Source organism: Pinus tabuliformis, chromosome 8 (genome assembly GCF_031772625.1).
Source record: "Pinus tabuliformis cultivar Carrire ecotype Pingquan chromosome 8, CPIR1, whole genome shotgun sequence".
Lineage (NCBI taxonomy): Eukaryota > Viridiplantae > Streptophyta > Pinopsida > Pinales > Pinaceae > Pinus > Pinus tabuliformis.
The window spans coordinates 1,819,024,323-1,819,045,136 of record NC_142294.1 but is presented as its reverse complement, the minus strand read 5'-3'; positions in this window follow the sequence as shown (position 1 = coordinate 1,819,045,136).

Sequence of the window (20,814 nt, the reverse complement as noted above, 5' to 3'; positions counted from 1 at the left end):
ACAATATTAATAAGGGATACAACTACAATATTAATGGCGACATTACTAGTATTGTAGGGACCTAACATGTCCCTCTCTTTCAAAAAAGTGTTGTCCTCAACACTTGAGTAGTTCTCGATGCTTCTATATAAAATTCTCATCCTCCCAAGTGGAATCTTCGGCGGATAAGTTCTTCCACTTGATGAGATACTCTAAAATGGATTGGTTTCGTAGTTGTCGAGTTCTTGTTTCTATGACTGCTTCTGATTCCAATATAAATTTTCCTTCCTCATTAAGTTCTAGCAATATTGTTTGAACTGGGAGCTTGTCGCCTATAACCTTCTTTAAACATGAAACATGGAGAACTGGGTGCACTCAAGAAGCTGCAAGAAGCTCCAATTTGTATTCCACAGTACCAATCTTTTGCAACACCTTATATGGACCATAATACTTTGGTGAAATTTTTTTATCCTTCTTATCTTGCTTGAGGGACATTTGTTTATATGGTTGTAGCCGTAGGAATACCGAATCACCTATAACAAAACTTCTTTCATTGCGATGTTGATCTACATGTTGTTTCATTCTATTCTGCGCCAACATGAGGTTATTCTTTAAGAGTTGGAGAACTTGTTGTTAATGCTCAATGTAATGTTCCACTGCTTGAATCTTATAATTTCTCTTAAATATGATGTGATAGATGGTGGCTAATATCCATAAAGTGCCATAAATGGGGTCATTTTTGTTGCAGTATGGAAGGAAGTGTTATACCACCATTCAGCCAGAGGAAACCATTTGATCCATTGTGTCTGTTTATCAGATACAAAGCAACGAAGATATCCTTCCAAACATTTGTTTACTATCTCCATTTTCCCATCAGATTGAGGATGATAAGATGAGCTATGAGCTAACTGAGTAGCAAGACAAGAAAATAAGTTTGTCCAAAAGTTTCCTGTAAAAATGGGATCTCTGTCACTTACAATAATCTTTGGGTTTCCATGTAGCTTTTGAATTGTTTCCATAAATGTCGTAGAAACTGTACTGACTTTAAATGGATGTGATAATGCACAAAAGTGTGCTGTTGGGTCCCTATAATACTAGTGATTACCCCATTACTATTGGATTTATACCCCTTATTTATATTGTTGTGCCCCTATTACCCCCATATTGTTATTTCTGTGCCCCATAGAATCCCTCTATTGTTATTTTTGTGGCTTTATATTATTATTGTTAGGTCTGCTGGATTATATTGTGGCTCCTTAGACTCCTATATATAGAAAGGAGTTTGTGTCATTTGTATCATCCAAGAATTGTTCATTTATGTAATGTAAAGGAGGTTTCCCCCTCGAAGAGGCTGAATTCTAAGGCGTTGATCTATCTTTTCTATCTTTTCTTGAGCTGGTTTCATAACATTTGGTATCAGAGCTTTGGATTCTAGGGTTTCGCTGCTCCAAACAGGTCATCGTGGAATTTTCGCTATAACTTTTTTCTGTGACGTTTCAGAAGTCGCAAAAAAAACCCATTTGAGAAGCATTGGCGCTGAACCTTGGGTCTGAATTTCAGAGCTTTTCGCGCGACATTTTCGGAGATATGATCTGAGGAATTTGGCATTTTTGCAGACTCCTGAATTACATTCAAAACAGGTGACCTGGGGAAAATCGTCATAACTCTCTCTCTGAGGATCGGATTGAAATTTCGTAAAAAGGTACAGAAAGAGGATGGACTGTAGTTTCTTGTATGTATGTTTCAGATTCAAAGGTTGAAACAGTGACTCGTGGCACGTCGTACAAGTTCGCTCTACGGAACCAGTCTAAAAGCAAGTCACTGTGGGAGATTTCACATAACTCTTACTTGGAGAATCCAATTTGGCTCAGACTTGTGGCATTGGAAAGAGGACGTAGAAGGCTACTACAGGTAGCAATTTCAGAACTGGATGATCTGAAAGTACAGTGATACATCAGATTCAATATCAGGCTTCTATAAAGTGAAAAAAGGTGTGTAGTTTTTTTTTATTTTTTATCTAAGCTTGGTTTAACGGAATTCAAAGGGCATAGTAAAGCATTATTATTGGTAACTGATGCCCCGAGGAAAGAAAATGCAAACACCTAGTAAGGAACCTGAAAGCTCTAGCATGACTCATGAAGAAGAGGAAGAAATGCTACATGATATATCAAAATTACAAGAACAAGTGCAACAAATGTCACGCTCACAAAAGCTAACAGAAGCTAAGATAAGTGGCGTGGAATCTAAGATAAATGGCATGGAATCTAAGATAAATGGTGTGGAATCTAAGATAAAGGGCATGGAAGCTAAGATGGAGGATTCGATGGTAAATTTGAAGATAGATTTGAAGACAGACATGGAAGAATTGAAGAACTTGCTACAAGAAAGGGTCACTAATGGTGAAAAGGTAGTAAAGGAAACTCATGATGAGAACAAAAGAAATGTTAATCATGATTCCATAGACTCTAATGTTGGATCGAAGACTCACCATGTTCCAAAAATCGATATGAGGAAGTTTGATGGCAAGGATCCCGCCACATGGATATTACAGATGGAGCAATTCTTCGATCTCAATAATGTGCAAAACACACAAAAGGTACGTATGGCAACTTTATATTTGGAACCAAATCAGTTTGTATGGTATCAATGGCTTTGTTCTCGTAAACAATTTATCACTTGGGCAATTTTTACGGAAGAATTGATAGCACATTATGAGGATACAAAAAGCAACACTTTTTTTAGCCAATTGATAAGTCTCAAACAAAAGGGTTCAATAATGGAGCACATTGAGGAGTTCCAAAAATTGAACATAAGGGTAAAAGATATTCCAGAGGAGCATAGGATTGATGTGTTCATAGGGTCTTTAAAGGATAATATCCAACATGATGTGCGCCTTTGGGAACCTGATTCATTAGAGAAGGCATTCAGGTTAGCAAGAAAAATGGTAGTCTTCCACAACCTACAAGGTTGACACCACAACAATTGGAAGAAAAAAGAGAAAAGGGCTTTGTTACAATTGTGATAGCAAATACACAAAAGGTCATAAGTGTGCTGAGAAGAAATTATTCTACATAGATTGTGAAGAGGAAGAAGAAAAGGAGCAAGAAAGGTCAAAAGAAGAGGATATATTCCAGGAACAAAGCCTAGATGAAGAAAAAATAAATCCGACCATATCTTGTAATGCATTGGCGGGAATTACCACTCCTCAAACCATCAAGATAGAAGGACAAATCAAGAAGAAAAAGGTAATAGTGTTGATTGATTCAGGAAGCACCCACAATTTTATTCATTGTAGGGTAGCAAAAGAATTGAATTGCTTCCTATATCCAGCACCAGAGTGTCAAGTGATGATTGCAAATGGAGGAACAATAAATTGCTCTGGAAAGTGCCATAATATCAAGCTATCCATGGGAGAATATGTATTGACTAGCCCAATGCTTTCCATTCCAATGGGAGGTGCTGATGTTGTACTAGGAGTCCAATGGCTACAATCCTTGGGTACAATAGCTTTTAATTTTCAAGAACTTTTCATCAAATTTTCTTCGGAAGGAAAGGAAGTTGAATTAAGGGGTATTGCAGGGAAACCAGGAAAGATAATCAGCTCTAATGGTATGACAAAGCTTCTAAAAAAGGAGCAAAGAGGTGTAATTGCACAATTATGTTCGCTAGATGTTTCCACATTGGAATCATCTATTTCTCCAGATCTCCAAAAAGTCTTGGACAATCATTCCAAGGTATTTGAGACTCCCAAAGGTCTCCCACCTATGCGTGATCATGATCATGCTATTCATCTGATTCCAGGAAGTGTTCCTCCAAACATCAGGCCGTACAGATATCCCTATGTCCAAAAAAGTGAAATTGAACGTATGGTTGCAGAAATGCTAGAGGCTGGTATAATTCAACCGAGTCAAAGTTCTTTCTCAGCTCCAGTAGTATTGGTGCACAAGAAGGATGGATCATGGCGCATGTGTCCAGATTATAGGGAGCTCAACAAGCTCACTATTAAAGATAAGTTCCCCATTCCTGTTATTGATGAATTACTGGATGAATTGCATGGATCAATTTACTTCACCAAGTTGGATCTTCGTTCGGGATATCATCAAATCAGAATGAAGATTGAAGACATTCCAAAAACGGCATTTAGAACTCATGAGGGTCATTATGAATTTTTGGTCATGCCTTTTGGCCTTACCAATGCACCTTCAACATTTCAAGGTTTGATGAATTCAATTTTCAAACCATTCCTTAGAAAATTTGTGTTAGTATTTTTTGATGATATACTAATCTACAGCAAGTCTTGGAAGGATCATGTTGAACATGTTGACAGGGTGCTACAACTATTGGAGGAGAAACAATTATATGCAAAAAGATCCAAATGTTTCTTTGGAGTCCAGGAGGTGGAATATTTGGGTCATATTGTATCTCATGAAGGAGTTAAGGTAGACCCTAGCAAAATTAAAGCCATTAAGGAATGGAAAATCCCCACATCCATAAAGCATCTGCGAGGATTTCTTGGGTTGACAGGGTATTATCGCAAGTTTGTTAAGAATTATGGGAGAATAGCAGCACCTCTAACAACATTATTGAAGAAAGATTCATTTTCATGGACTTCGGAAGCAACAAAGGCCTTTGAACATCTTAAAGAGGCAATGTGCCAAGCACCGGTCTTAGCTACACCGGACTTCACAAAAACCTTTATTGTGGAATGTGATGCTTCAGGAAATGGAATTGGTGCTGTTCTAATGCAAGATGAAAGACCCATTGCTTTTGAAAGTCGTCCAATCAAGGGAAAGTTTTTAAGCAAAGCTATTTATGAGAAGGAAATGTTGGCAATACTCCATGCACTTAAGAAATGGCGACCCTACCTAATGGGAAGACACTTCAAGGTAAAAACGGATCATGATAGCCTTAAATACTTTTTAGAACAAAGATTATCCTCTGAAGAGCAACAAAAGTGGGTCACAAAGATGTTGGGTTATGACTTTGAAATCATCTACAAAAAAGGGAAGCAAAATGTGGTGGCAGATGCACTCTCAAGAAAGGATGAGGATGTGGAAGCATTGTTGTGTGCCATTTCTATTATCCAACCAGATTGGATAAATGAAGCAAGGGAGGAATGGAAGAATGACGAAGAAGTGTGGGCACTTATTCGAAAGCTACAACAAGATTCCAGTACTTCTGATACATTTAGCTGGCAAAATGATTCGTTATGGTACAAAGATCGCTTATACCTCTGTAAGAATTCCCAGCTAAAACAAAAGATTCTTATGGAATTGCACACTTCTCCCTTAGGAGGGCACTCAGGATTTTTAAAAACTTACCACAGGGTTAAGAAGGAATTTTTTTGGGATGGCCTTAAATCAGATATTCAAAAGTTTGTGGCGGAATGTTTGGTTTGCCACAAAATAAAGTTGAAACAATTAAGACACCGGGTCTATTACAACCTTTATCCATTCCAAGCCAACGTTGGGAGGAGGTTTCAATGGATTTTATCACAGGTTTACCCAAGTCTGAGGGAAAAAGTGTCATCATGGTGGTAGTTGACAGACTTACCAAGTATGCACACTTTTGTGCATTATCACATCCATTTAAAGCCAGTACAGTTTCTACTGCATTTATGGAAACAGTTCAAAAGCTACATGGAAACCCAAAGATTATTGTAAGTGACAGAGATCCCATTTTCACTGGAAATTTTTGGACAGAATTATTTTCTTGTCTTGGTACTCAGTTAGCTCATAGCTCATCTTATCATCCTCAATCTGATGGGCAAACTGAGATAGTAAACAAATGTTTGGAAGGATATCTTCGTTGCTTTGTATCTGATAAACAGACACAATGGGTCAAATGGTTGCCTCTGGCTGAATGGTGGTATAACACTTCCTTCCATACAGCAACAAAAATGACCCCATTTATGGCACTTTATGGGTATCAACCACCATCCATCACATCATATTTAAGAGAAAATTCTAAGGTTCAGGCAGTGGAACATCACATCGAACATCAACAACAAGTCCTCCAACTCTTAAAGGATAACCTCGTGTTGGCACAAAATAGAATGAAACAACAGGCAGATCAACATCGCAGTGAAAGAAGTTTTGATGTAGGTGATTGGGTATTCCTACGGCTACAACCATATAAGCAAATGTCCCTAAAGCAAGCTAAGAAGGATAATAAATTATCACCAAAGTATTATGGTCCGTACAAGGTGTTGCAAAAGATTGGTACTATGGCATACAAATTGGAGCTTCCTGCAGCTTCTCGATTGCACCCAGTTTTCCATGTTTCATGTTTAAAGAAGGTTATAGGTGACAAGCTCCCAATTCAAACAATATTGCCAGAACTTGACGAGGAAGGAAAAATTATATTGGAACCGGAAGCAGTCACAGAAACAAGAACTCGACAGCTACGAAATCGATCAATTTCAGAGTATCTTATCAAGTGGAAGAACTTATCCGCTGAAGATTCCACATGGGAGGATGAGAATTTTATGCAGAAGTATCCAGAACTACTCAAGCGTTGAGGACAACACTTTTTTGAAGGAGAGGGGCATGTTGGGTCCCTATAATACTAGTGATTACCCCATTACTATTGTAGTTATACCCCTTATTTATATTGTTGTGCCCCTATTACCCCCATATTGTTATTTCTGTGCCCCATAGAATCCCTCTATTGTTATTTTTGTGGCTTTATATTATTATTGTTAGGTCGGCTGGATTATATTGTGACTCCTTAGACTCCTATATATAGAAAGGAGGTTTTGTCATTTGTATCATCCAGGAATTGTTCATTTATGTAATGTAAAGGAGGTTGCCCCCTCGAAGAGGCTGAATTCTAAGGCGTTGATCTATCTTTTCTATCTTTTCTTGAGCTGGTTTCATAACATGTGCATACTTGGTAAGTTTGTCAACTGCTACCTTGATGACACTCTTTCCCTCAGACTTGGGTAAACCTGTGATAAAATCTATTGAAACCTCCTCCCAACGTTGTCTTGGAATGGATAAAGTTTGTAATAGACCTGGTGTCTTAATTGTTTCAGCTTTATTTTGTTGGCATACCAAACATTCAGCCACAAAATTTTGAATATCCGATTTAAGGCCATCCCAAAAAAATTCCTTCTTAACCCTGTCTTAAGTTTTTAAAAATCTTGTGTGCCCTCCTAAGGGAGAAGTGTGCAATTCCAGAAGAATCTTTTGTTTGAGTTGGGAATTCTTACAGAGGTATAAGTGATGTTTGTACCATAACGAATCATTTTTCTAGCTAAATGTATCAGGTGTACTAGAACCTTGTTGTAAATTTCAAATAAGTTCCCACACTTCTTCATCATTCTTCCATTTCTCCCTTGCTTCATTTATCCAATCTGGTTGGATAATAGAAATGGCACACAATAATGCTTCCACATCCTCATCCTTTCTCGAGAGTGCATCTGCCACAACATTTTGCTTCCCTTTTTTGTATATGATTTCAAAGTCATAACCCAACATCTTTGTGACCCATTTTTGTTGTTCTTTAGAGGATAATATTTGTTCTAAAAATTATTTAAGGCTATCATGATCTGTTTTTACCTTGAAGTGTCTTCCCATTAGGTAGGGTCTCCATTCCCTAACTGCATGTAGTATTGCCAACATTTCCTTCTCATAAATAGCTTTGTGTAAATACTTTCCCTTGATTGGATGACTTTCAAAAGAAATGGGTCTTTCATCTTGCATTAAAACAACATCAATTCCATTTCTAGAGGCATCACATTCTACAATAAAGGTTTCTTTGAAGTCTAGTGTAGCTAAGACTGGTGCTTGGCACATTGCCTCTTTAAGATCTTCGAAGGCCTTTGTTGCTTTTGGAGTCCATGAAAATGCATCTTTCTTCAACAATGTTGTTAGAGGTGCTACTATTTTCCCATAATTCTTAACAAACTTGTGATAATACCCTGTCAACCCTATAAATCCTCGCAAATGATTTATGGATGTGGGGATTTCCCATTCCTTAATGGTTTAATTTTGCTAGGGTCTACCTTAACTCCTTCATGAGATACAATATCACCTAGATATTTCATCTCTTGTATTCCAAAGAAACATTTGAATCTTTTTGCATATAATTGTTTCTCCTCCAATAGTTGTAGCATCTTGTCGATGTGTTCAACATGATCCTTCCAAGACTTGCTGTAGATTAGTATATCATCAAAAAATCCTAACACAACTTTTCTAAGGAAGGGTTTGAAAATGGAATTCATCAAACCTTGAAATGTAGAAGGTGCATTGGTAAGGCCAAAAGGCACGACCAAAAACTCATAATGACCCTCATGAGTTCTAAATGATGTTTTCGGAATGTCTTGAGTCTTCAATCTGATTTGATGATATCCTGAATGAAGATCTAACTTGGTGAAGTAAATGTATCCATGTAATTCATCCAATAATTCATCAATGACAGGAATGGGGAACTTATCTTTAATAGTGAGATTGTTGAGCTCCCTATAATCTGGACACATGCGCCATGATCCATCCTTCTTATGCACTAGTACTACTGGAGCAGAGAAAGAACTTTGCCTAGGTTGAATTATACCAGCCTCAAGCATTTCTGCAACCATACGTTCAATTTCACTCTTTTGGGCATAGGGATATCTGTATGGCCTGATGTTTGAAGGAACACTTTTTGGAATCAAATGAATAGCATGATCATGATCACGAATAGGTGGGAGACCTTTGGGAGTCTCGAATACCTTGGAATGATTGCACAAGACTTTTTGGAGATCTCGAGCAATAGATGAATTCGATGTGGAAACATCTAAAGAAAATAATTGTGCAATTAAACCTCCTTGTTCCTTTTTTAGAAGCTTTGGCATACCATTAAAGCTTATTATCTTTCTTGGTTTCCCTACAATACCCCTTAATTCAACTTCCTTTGCTTCCACATAAAATTTCATGAAAAGTTCTTAAAATTTAAAAGCTATTGTACCCAAGGATTGTAGCCGTTGGACTCCTAGTACAACATCAACACCTCCCATTGGAATGGAAAGCATTGGGATTTTCAATACATATTCTCCCATGGATAGCTTGATATTATGGCACTTTCCAGAGTAATTTATCATTCCTCCATTTGCAACCATCACTTGACACTCTGGGTCTAGATATATGAAGCAATTCAATTATTTTTCTATCTTACAATGAATAAAATTGTGGGTACTTCTTGAATCAATGAACACTATTACGTTTTTCTTCTTGATTTGTCCTTCTATCTTGATGGTTTGAGGAGTGGTAATTCCAGCCAATGCATTACAAGATATGGACAGATTCATTTCTTCTTTATCTAGGCTTTGTTCCTGGAGTATATCCTCTTCTTTTGACTTTTCTTGCTCCTTTTCTTCTTCCTCTTCACAATCTATGTAGAATAATTTCTTCTCAGGACACTTATGACCTTTAGTGTATTTGCTATCACAGCTGTAACAAAGCCCTTTTGCTCTTTTTTCTTCCAATTGTTGTGTTGTCAACCTTATAGGTTGTGGTAGGCTAGGGGAAACAACACTTCCATCTTTATAGTTGTGAGTGGTATGCTTCCTGGTTGCCATAATTTTTCTTTCCATTTTCCTTGCTAACTTGAATGCCTTATCTAATGAATCACGTTCCCAAAGGCGAACATCATGTTGGATATTATCCTTTAAAGTCCCTATGAACAAATAAATACTATGCTCCTCTGGAATATTTTTTACCCTTATGTTCAATTTTTGGAACTCCTCAATGTGCTCCATTATTGAACCCTTTTGTTTGAGACTTATCAATTGGCTAAAAAATGTGTTGCTTTTTGTATCCTCATAATGTGTTGTCAATTCTTCCATAAAAATTGCCCAAGTGATAATTTGTTTACGATAGCAAAGTCATTGATACCATACAAACTGTTTTGGTTCCAAATATAAAGTTGCAATACGTACCTTTTGTGTGTTTTGCACATTATTGAGATTGAAAAATTGCTCCATCTGTAATATACATGCTACGGGATCCTTGCCATCAAACTTCCTCATATCGATTTTTTGAATATGGTGGGTCTTCAATCCAACATTAGAGTCTATGGAATCATGATTAACATTTCTTTTGTTTTCATCATGAGTTTCCTTTACTGCCCTTTCACCATTAGCGACCATTTCTTGTGGCAACTTATTCATATTTATCTTTAATTCTTCCATCTTATCATCCATGCCATCTATTTTAGCGTCCATGCCATTCATCTTAGCTTCCATGCCATCCATCTTAGCTTCTACGCCTTTCTGTAAACAATACATCTTAGCTTCTACACCTTTCTTGAAACCATCCATCTTAGCTTCTAAATCTTTCTTTAAACCATACATCTTAGATTCTGTTACCTTTTGTGCAAGTGACACTTGTTGCACTTGATCTCGTAATTTTGATATATCATGTTGCATTTCTTCCTCTTCTTCATGCGTCATGCTAGAGCTTTCAGGTTGCTTCCCAGGTGTCTGCATTTTCTTTCCTCAGGGCATCAATTACCAATAATAATGCTTTACTATGCCCTTTGAATTCCTTCAAACTAATTTTTCAAACCAAGCTTATGAAAAAATTTAAAAAACACTACACACTGCTTTTCACTTTATAGGAGCTTCATATTGAATCTGATGTATCTCTGTAATTTCAGATCATCCAGTTCTGAAATTCTGACATATAGTAGCCCTCTACGTCCTCTTTCCAATACCACCAGTTTGATCCAAATTGGATTCTCCAAGGAAGAGTTATGTACAATCTCCCAAGATGACCTAATTATAGACCTTTCCAGAAGAGCGAACTTGTATGAAGTGCCATGTGTCACTGTTTCGACCTTTGGCTCTAAAAATTGTATACAAGAAACTAAAATCCATCCTATATTTCTATACCTTCTTAGAAAATTTAAATCTGATCCTCACAGATAATGTTATGATGATTTTCCCCAGGTCACCTGTTTGGAATGCAATTCAGGAGTCTGCAAAAAGACCTACTTTGTTAGATCATATGTCAGCAAATATAGTGTGAAAAGATCTGAAATTTGGACCCAAGGTTCAGTGTGATTTCAACGCAAATGGGTTTTTTTCTTCTCTTCTGAAACATTGCAAAACAAAAGTTATAGCGAAAATTCCACGATGACCTATTTGGAGCAGCGAAACCCTAGAATCCAAAGCTCGGATACCAAATGTTATGAAACCAGCTCACAAAAAGATAGAAAAGATAGATCAACACCTTAGAATTCAGCCTCTTCGAGGGGAAAATCTCCTTTACATTACATAAATGAACAATTCTTAGATGATTCAAATGAAAAAACCTCCTTTATATATATAGCAGTCTAAGGGGTCACAATATAACCAAGCCTACCTAACAATAATAATATAAAGGCACAAAAATAACAATAGAGGGATTCTATGGGGCATAGTAATAACAATATGGGGACAATAGGGGCACAACAATATTAATAAGGGATATAACTACAATATTAATGGGGACATCACTAGTATTAAAGGGACCTAACAGGATCTATGCTAGCTTCCTTCTCTTATAGGAATTTAATGGCATACAGGTTACAACCCATCCTTCTACAACACTTTAGTTGTATTATTGAAATCACTTTGAGTTTTATTGGCCTTTTTATTCCCTACAATGATATTTTGTCATCTTCATTCTTGATACATTCCAACAATTTATTATATCAATCCTTCTTAATTTCTTGTACTGCCAGCCAATCCATGCCAATTAGAATGTCATACGATCCAAACGGCAACAAATTCATTCTAATTTCTATAGTGATGCCCCCAATTTGTATCAGGAAAAACACAATCATCTATAATATGCTCCTCTTTACCCTAATGGTCAGCTAAATGATCCATGATTCTTCATGGTCTTTCTTTGGAAATTAACTTTTTTCCACAATATTAGTGCTAATATAGTTGAAATTAGAACTAAGGTCAGTGAAAATTGAAACCGAAGAGTTTTTTTACCATACCTTCCATTCGAATGATTGTTGCTTGTTGGTCTACCTTCCTATTGTCCAATGTAGTGTATATTATTGGGATGCTTTAGGCCACATCATTCATAGTTAATGCCTCTTGTATGTTGTGCATATTTGGGCCATATTTCTATTACTTGAGGCAATCTATCCTCAAATCGTTTTTTCCGCGTGCTCGGCACTAATAGGATACTTTTATCTTTTCATTCCTTCATTATTGAGATTTATTTGTGCTAACTATGAAGGTTTTTTGTTGTGCATTGTTGGTGAAGTTATGAAGACTTCCACCCTTTCCTCCTTTCTTATAGCTTGAGGTTCTCTTCCCTCCTCCTTTTCCTTTCTTCTTTGAGTTGGCTAAGACTTTATTCATATGCTTAGATTTATTCATATTTTTGTTCTGTCTTCCTACTAACCTCCTTGAGATTCTTAGGTTCATCGAAGTCTATTATGTCTCGATATGCTTGTGGTAACCCACTAATTTACCTATGGATCTTGATCCTCTCATAGTTTATGTAACATACATAACTTAGTATCTCTAAGAACTTGCTGGTGTATTCTTTAGGTGTCATCTACCGCAGTGTTTTTTCATAGAACCTCTTGGCTCTACTTTCATAATATATTTTAGATAGGTACCTTTCTCGAAAGTAATTTTAGAACTTTCCCCTTGTGAGTGCTCTTTCCTTGATACCTTTTATATTCTTAAAATCCTCCCACCATATATCATCCTTTCCTTTTATACTAAAAATAGTCACCCTAGCCCTCATATTCTTAGTATAGTCATCTAGCTTGACATACTTATTTAGTCCCAAAATCTAGGCTTCTGTGTCCTATACTTTCTTTACCTTTCCATTAAAGGTTGGGCGTTTTACTTTCTTGAATGATGATATATAGTCACTACATTTTTTGATGATTGACTAGGATTTCTTAATCCTCTCTCTGGAGAGTTGAGAAATTATGCTCCTCCTTTTACATGTCTTCTCCTCTTTCTTCATTGGTTTCCCTCTCCTTTGTTATCATCTAATTTATAATTTTGGATCTCTAATGGAATTTCCTTAGGTTTTTTATTCCCTTCATGGATGACACCAATCTCCTGTTGTATTTTTATTTATAATTCCGATAGACTTTGAAATAAAAAATAATTTACTTATGCTTATTCCCTAAAAATATTCTTTTTTTTCATTAAAACTTCTTATCTAAGCTCTTATACTTCTAAGAGTTTCCATGAGTTTAGGAGTGTCTTTCTCTTTCATCTTTCCAACTTACTCCTCTAAGAGACCTTAGAGGGTTTTGTTCTTACCATGTTCTTCAAATATGTTGCTCATTCTTTCTTTTTCTTAGTACACCTCAGTACTTGTCGATATGATTTTACACATATTTCAATGTTAGAAAATTATAAAGAACACGTAATTGACATAGGTACTCTTCTCATTGATCCATATTGAACTTAACACTCACATATTAGTCAACATCTAATCATATTCAACCATAGAGTCTATAAAACCATGCACTATAGTATTATGTAATCAACATAAAGAAGACTAATAGATCAAGCATATCATGTATATCAATCAATTATCAAGGGTGTGAATAGGAGCCTAATGAGTTCTAGTGTCTGAACCGATGCTTTGATACCACTTTGTAACATACCACCTTACCACCCATAGCCCACACTAAGGGTATAATGAAGAAGTTACTATGATGACCCAAACTGCAATGTTAAATTATGGAAATGGATTCATAAACTCCCTCAAATTTTGATATTCCCTAAATCCAAAACTAACACCACCATTGCAACCAACCCATCATGAGATTTTCTTCGATATACATTTTATCGAAATCTATCTCTCGAATCACAAGTTATGACGATTTAAAGTTTATCCCAATAAACCCTATCCACATCAGTAAGACTGCTACCACGTGGCACCTGTGTGGAACTTTTCCTCATTCAGTGGTCCACTTCATTTCCATGAGGCCTTTCCCACATAGTTACACTAACTAGGTCATGCCTAGCCCACCAATCAAAACTCCATTAACTTTTTTCAATAGACATGTAATCAACCTTCTACACCCCCGATCTCTAATCTCGTCAAGGTCCTAGTCCTAAACTAAGGCGAGACTCAAACACTAATCATGAATCTTGGCTAGCAATATTTTATGAGGCTACCCAACCTAAAATAGTCCTTACTATCTTGAGTTCTCAACCTTCACAACTCCAAGTAAGGTCGGGTTTGGCCCACCAATCAAAAACTGTCATCCATAACATAACCCCAAAGGGACTTGACCCAAAAAGGCCTCAACTGCTATCACTTAGTTAATTTTCAACATTCTTCCATACTGTTATGATTTCTCCAGTTTCACCATGATTATTTTAGGATTTAAGAGCACAAATCAAAACCCAGGGCCACGTCATTGTCCGACTTGATTCAAAGGCTTTCTCCTACATAACAATAATGAGTGAAAAATTACCCAAATTACCACATATTACACAAGTATAGAAATGCACACAGAATAGTAATGTAAATGAATTTTATTTTATTTTTTGAAAAAGCATTTAGCAGTGTCAATAGCCTTAAAACTAGGCCTATAACTTCACTAAGACTCAACCATATTTACACCCCACACATTCACCTTTCATTAAGACCAACAATCTTATATTTGACATACAAATTAAATATGAAAACAAATATGAGTCATTGAACTTACATGAATGTGTGCGATACAATGAAATCACACAATAATTCGAAGCCTTAACATATGGCTCCTTAGCCAAGATTTATAAAAGCCACAAAATATTTGAAGGAAAATTTAACCAATCAATTTTAGGTACCAATTTCTATCGCCATGAAATAATGCATAAATCTATATATTAACTTTAACAAGACATAATCCTTAATATCATAGCTTTTAGCTAAAATAAACTTATTTAGCATACAAAAAAAAGGGAAAATTAAAGGCGGGACTTCAATTTTGCACCCAACCATAGATCTACTATAGCCAGAATTACTTGCAGTAGTCACCACCAATGTTAGGTCCGTATAATACTAGTGTAGCCCCTTTTTTTTATTGTTAGTGTAGCCCTCTTTTTCTATTCTTTTGCCCATGTAGTATCGATGTCATTATTATTGTGTCCCGTAGAAGCCCACTATTGTTATTATTATCCCCTTACAATATTATTGTTATGTCGACTTTGATTATATTGTCACCCCTTAGACTCCTATATATACAAAGGATATTTTTTCATTTGAGTCGTCAAGGAATTTTTCATTTATGTAATGTAAATTAAGTTCCCCTCTCAAAGAGGATAGTTTTTAAGTCATTGATCTCTCTATTTGTGAGTTGGTTGCATAAGATTTGGTATTGGAGCATTGGATTCTAGCATTTCGCTGCCTAAAACAAGTCATATTGGAATTTTTGCTATAATTTTTTTTATGAAGATTAAAAAGCCGAAATTGCAAAAACATGGAGCTGAAACATTTTTGAACTTCATGTATTAATTTTAGACCTTGTATCCCTATATTTTCGGAGATATGATCCGAGGAAGCTAGGGTTTTTGCAGGCTCTAGAATTCCATTGCAAATAGGTGACCTAGCTAAAAGCATCATAACATTCTCTCTAAGCATTGGATTTTAATTTCATAAAAAGTGACAGAATTAGGACAGATTATAGTTCTTTAGAAATCATTTTCATAGTTGAAGGTTGAAACAGTGACACGTGGAACTCTGTACAATTTTGCTCTATGGAACGAGTCTATAATTAGGTTATCATGGAAGATTGGGCATAACTCTTTCTTGAAGAATGAAATCTTAGCTTGACTTGCTGAGTTTAAAAAAATAATCTGAGAGCTACTACATGAAGGAATTTCAGATCTTGGAGAGTCACAATTACAGAGATACAACGAATGCAATATCTAGCTCCTAAAGAAAAAGAAAAATGTGTTTATTTTTATAAATTTGCATAACTTTTGTTTGAAAAGTCAGTTTTAAGAGATTCAAAGGGCATAGTGGAGGATAGATATCATTGTTTGATTTCATAATTCCTAAAAAAAAATAATAAAAAAATGGACACACCTAGTAACCAACTAGAAATATTTTCTATGAAACATGAAGAAGAGGAAGAAATGAAACATGATATATCAAAATAATGAGACCAAGTGCAACAAATTTCACTCTCGCAAAGAGTAACCAAAAATGAAATCAAAGCTACGATGGCTGGTTTTAATAATTGTCTAAAATCATACATGTAATATTTGAAGAATGGTTTAAAAGTAGACATGGAAGGTTTTAAGGAAGGTTTGACAAAGTTTCTACAAGAAATGCTTCCTAATGGCAGAAAGGTATTAGATGAAACTCATGATGAGAAAAAAAGAAATGTTAATCACAATTTCATATAACTTAACATTGGATTGAAGACCCGCCATATTCAAAATATAGATATGAGGATGTTTTATGGCAAGGATCCGGTAACATGGATACTGTAGTTGGAGCAATATTTTGATCTCCATAATGTGCAATAGACACAAACGGTATGCATTGCAGTTTTATATTTTGAACCCAATCAGTTTGTACGATATTGTTGGATTTTTTGTCCTAAACCACTTGTCACTTGATCAATTTTTACTGAGTAAATGAAAGCACATTATGAGGATACAAGGAGAAACACCTTCTTTAGCCAATTGATAAATCTCAAACAAAAGGGTTTAGTGTTGAAGTGTTGGAAATAATACTGAGAGGGGGGGGTGAATCAGTATTATCAAATTAATAAAACTCTTTCATTTCCATAATCAGATTCATATATGCTACTTCCACAACTTCTTATGATTAAGTTAATCGATCTTCAATGAGTGCATTAGAACATTATCAACCATATTATCAGTTAACATATGCAGTAACATAAAGTAGATCATCACACATAAGGCACACACATAAACACAATGATGTAAGGTGGAAACCCAATGCGGGAGAAAAACCACCTGCTGCAAGTCATCTCAATCTTCTTCTTAATAAGAAAATTCTTTTACAATATTTGTACTGGTGCAGCCTTATACCAGTACGGGAGCTACAACCCCCTTTGCTCTTGTACTAGCTGATCCATTTACTAGTACGCAGGCTACTACCTGCTACAACGCTCCAAAGATTTCCTTTAGCTCTTGTACTAGCTTAGATACTAGTACGTAGGCGCCGGCCTACAATCTTCTCTCCTTCAAGTACCACGTTTCATCAATTTTCATACTGGATACACTGAAGCACAACCCATAAACTGAAAGTCCACATTTCATCCAATTTTCATACTGGACCCAACAACAATATTGAAGCTCAAACAACCTTCTGAAACACCCAATCAACTGAAGTAACCAGATCAACAATAATAGGACAAAACCCAGAACACAACAATGATAAACAAAGATTTTAAGAGAAGGAAGCACCCTGCTCAACTGCTAGCCTGAGTCCGGACTCACCCTGCTCAACTGCTAGCCTGAGTCCCGGACTCACCCTGCTCAACTGCTGGCCTGAGTCCCTGGACGCACCCTGCTCAACTGCTGGCCTGCGTCCCGGACGCACTCTGCTCAACTGCTAGCCTGAGTCCGTCGCACTGAGTCTACTGAACTGCCTGCGTCCCGGCGCACCTGAACCCTTCTGCGCCTGCGTCCGGCGCACCTGAAACTCTTCGCTCCTGTGTCCCGGACGCACCTGAACCCTTACTGCACCTGCGTCCCTCCGGGCATAGATGATTTCAAGACTTCAGAAGTAACCCAGACAATCAGATCCACAGATCTGAACATGTGCCGAAGAGATCTCGGTCCATCAGTAGATTCGCCTTGTTTAGATCTAGACCAGATCTAGCCCTCATAAGATATTCAACCCAAGACTTGCCAAATCCAAATGATCTCCTTTGCTTTATATAGGCAAGCTCCTCCTCAAAACATGGAACAATACCACGAGCCGACACTATAGAAACACAAAACCGTCGGCTAGATATCACACAAGAAACCCCCACGTGCTTTTTTCTGCCTTGAAATGTGTGCACTGGGTGGACGCACCCACTGAACGGCTGGCCTGCGTCCCTGGACGCGGGTTCTGCATGGTATACCTGCGGGGACGCACTTTCTGAACTGGCTTCCTGCGTCCTTCATAATTTTTCAATAAAATGAGAGCTGATCATCAACTTCTGCTGCTGACTTGAAGAATAGTGAACTACCACCTGAAGGGGTTGCCATCAAGGACAACACTTTAGCCATAATGCCAACAATCTCCCCCTTTGGACTTGATGGCAAAGCTTGCTAAGAACTTGCCATTTGATTCCTTTGAGCTGTCCTGCATCTATGTATTATGTTACATCTGATATCTCTTCTGAATGTATATAAGTGAGATGGTCTTCTATGAGGGGGGTTGCCATCAAGTACAACACATGCATCATAATGCCAACATGAAGCACATTGATGACTTCCAAAAATTGAATATAAGGGTAAATGATATTCCAGAGGAGCACAGGATTGATGTCTTTCATAGGGACTTTAAAGGATAACATCCAACATGAGGTTGACATTTTGGGATGTGATTCATTGGAGAAGGAATTCAAGTTGGAAAGAAAATTTTGAAATCAAAATTATGGAAACAAGGAAGCCTACCACTCACAACTATAAATATGGAAGTGTTGTTTCTCCTAGCCTTCCATAACCTACAAGTTTGAAACCAAAACAATTGGAATAAAAAGGAGAAAATGATCTTTTTTATAGTTGTGATAGAAAATACACTAAAGGTCAACAATGTGCTGAGAATAAATTATTTTACATAGATTGTGAAGAGGAGGAAGAAAAGGAATAAGAAACTTCAAAAGAAGAGGATATACACCATGAACCAACCCTAAAGAAAGAAGAAATAAATATAACCATATCTTCTGATATATTGGCATGAATTACCACTAATCAAACTCTGAAGATAGAAGGACATATCAGGAAGGAAAAGGTAATAGTGTTCATTGATTTGGGTAGTGCCCATAACTTTATTCATTTTAAGATAGCCAAGGAATTGAATTGCTTCCTATATATAGCACCAATGTGTCAAGAGATGGTTGCAAATGGACGAAATATAAATTTCTCTTGAAAGTGCCATAATATCAACCTACACATGGGGAATATGTATTGAATAGTATAATTATTTCCATTCCAATGGGTGGTGTTGATGTTATACTAGGAGTCCAATGGTTAGAATCTTTGGGTATGATAGCTTTTAATTTTCTAGAATGTTTCTTGAATTTTTTTTGTCAAGGAAAGAAAGTTGAATTAAGGAGTATCATAGGTAAACTAGGGAAGATACTTATCTCTAATGGCATGGAAAACCTTCTAAAGAAAGAAAAATGAGATGTAATTGCACATTTTTGCTCTTTGGAGGTTCAATCATCAAAATCATCTATTTCTCCAGATCTCCAAAAAGACTTGAACAATCATTCCAAGGTATTTGAGACTCCAAATGTCCTCCAACATATTCATGATCATGATCATATTATTAATTTGATTCCAGGAAGTGTTCCTCCGAAAAATCAGGCATTACAGATATCCCTATGCCCAAAAGAGTGAAATTGAGCGTATGGTTACATGGTATCAAAATACACATTTTACTGAACCTATCCACAACAACATACAAATAATCATGAGCTTTCCTATATTTTGGCAATTCCCCAACAAAATCCATGGAAACATTTTCCTAAGGACGAGAAGGAATTGGAAGTGGAGTGTACAAGTCTAATTTCCTATTATTGGACTTGCTTGTAGCACACATTATACATCCTTTGATATATCTAGAAATCATCTTGTGCATTCTTGGCCAATAACAAAACCTTTGCAATTGTGCAACTCTTTTACTTACACCAAAATGACCTGATATGAGAGAAGTATGTGCTTCTCGGATTATGATAACTCTTTCAGTTTGTGGAATGCATAACTTTCCCGAATGATATAAGAGTTGGTCCTTTACATAATAATCCAATTCTTCTACTTGCCTGGCATGACTTCAAGTTTCATATACATCTTTAAAATCGACATCTTGAGCATATTGTTCAATGCAACTTTCATGCATTACTGAGTTATGCTTACGTATAGTAGATGCATTTATGATTGGTCTTCATAACATGTCTGCAACCTTATTGTGTATTCCCTTCTTATATTTGATGAAAAGATGAAATAGTTGTAGAAAACCCATCCACCTATAATGTCTTGATTGCTATAATTTGGTTTGTGAGTGAAAATATTGAAGTGGTTAATGATCTATATGTATTATTGTTTCTTTACCCATTAGGTAATGTTTCCGCTTTTTCACACTTTGTAGTAATGCATACAATTATTTATCATATGTGGGATAATTAACTATTGTAGAAGTAAATGTCTCAGAATGATAACATATGGGTTTTCCATGTTGCATCAACACTGCCCCCATGGCATAGTCATTGGCATCTATCTCAATCTCAAATGGATGTTGAAGATCTGGCGGTGCTAGAACTGGTGCTGTACTAATTTTTTTTCTTTAAGGTGTCGAAGGCTTTCTGCTATTTGCCTCCCCACTTAAACACCTGCTTCAATCCTGTTAAAGCATTTGATGGAGCTGCAATCAAATAAGAGTTAAAAATAAACTTTCTCCAGTATTGTGCTACCCCTAGGAAACTCCTAACCTCTATAGTAGGTTTTGGTTTAGGCCAGTTCACAATGAATTCAATCTTATAGGGATCTATCCTGAATTCACCACCTCCTACAATATAACCCAAATAATTTAAAGATGTTCTTCCAAATGCACATTTTGATAGTTTTACATAGAGATTTTCTCTTTTTAAAACATCTAAAGTCTGCTTCATATGCTTTACATGGTCTTCCCA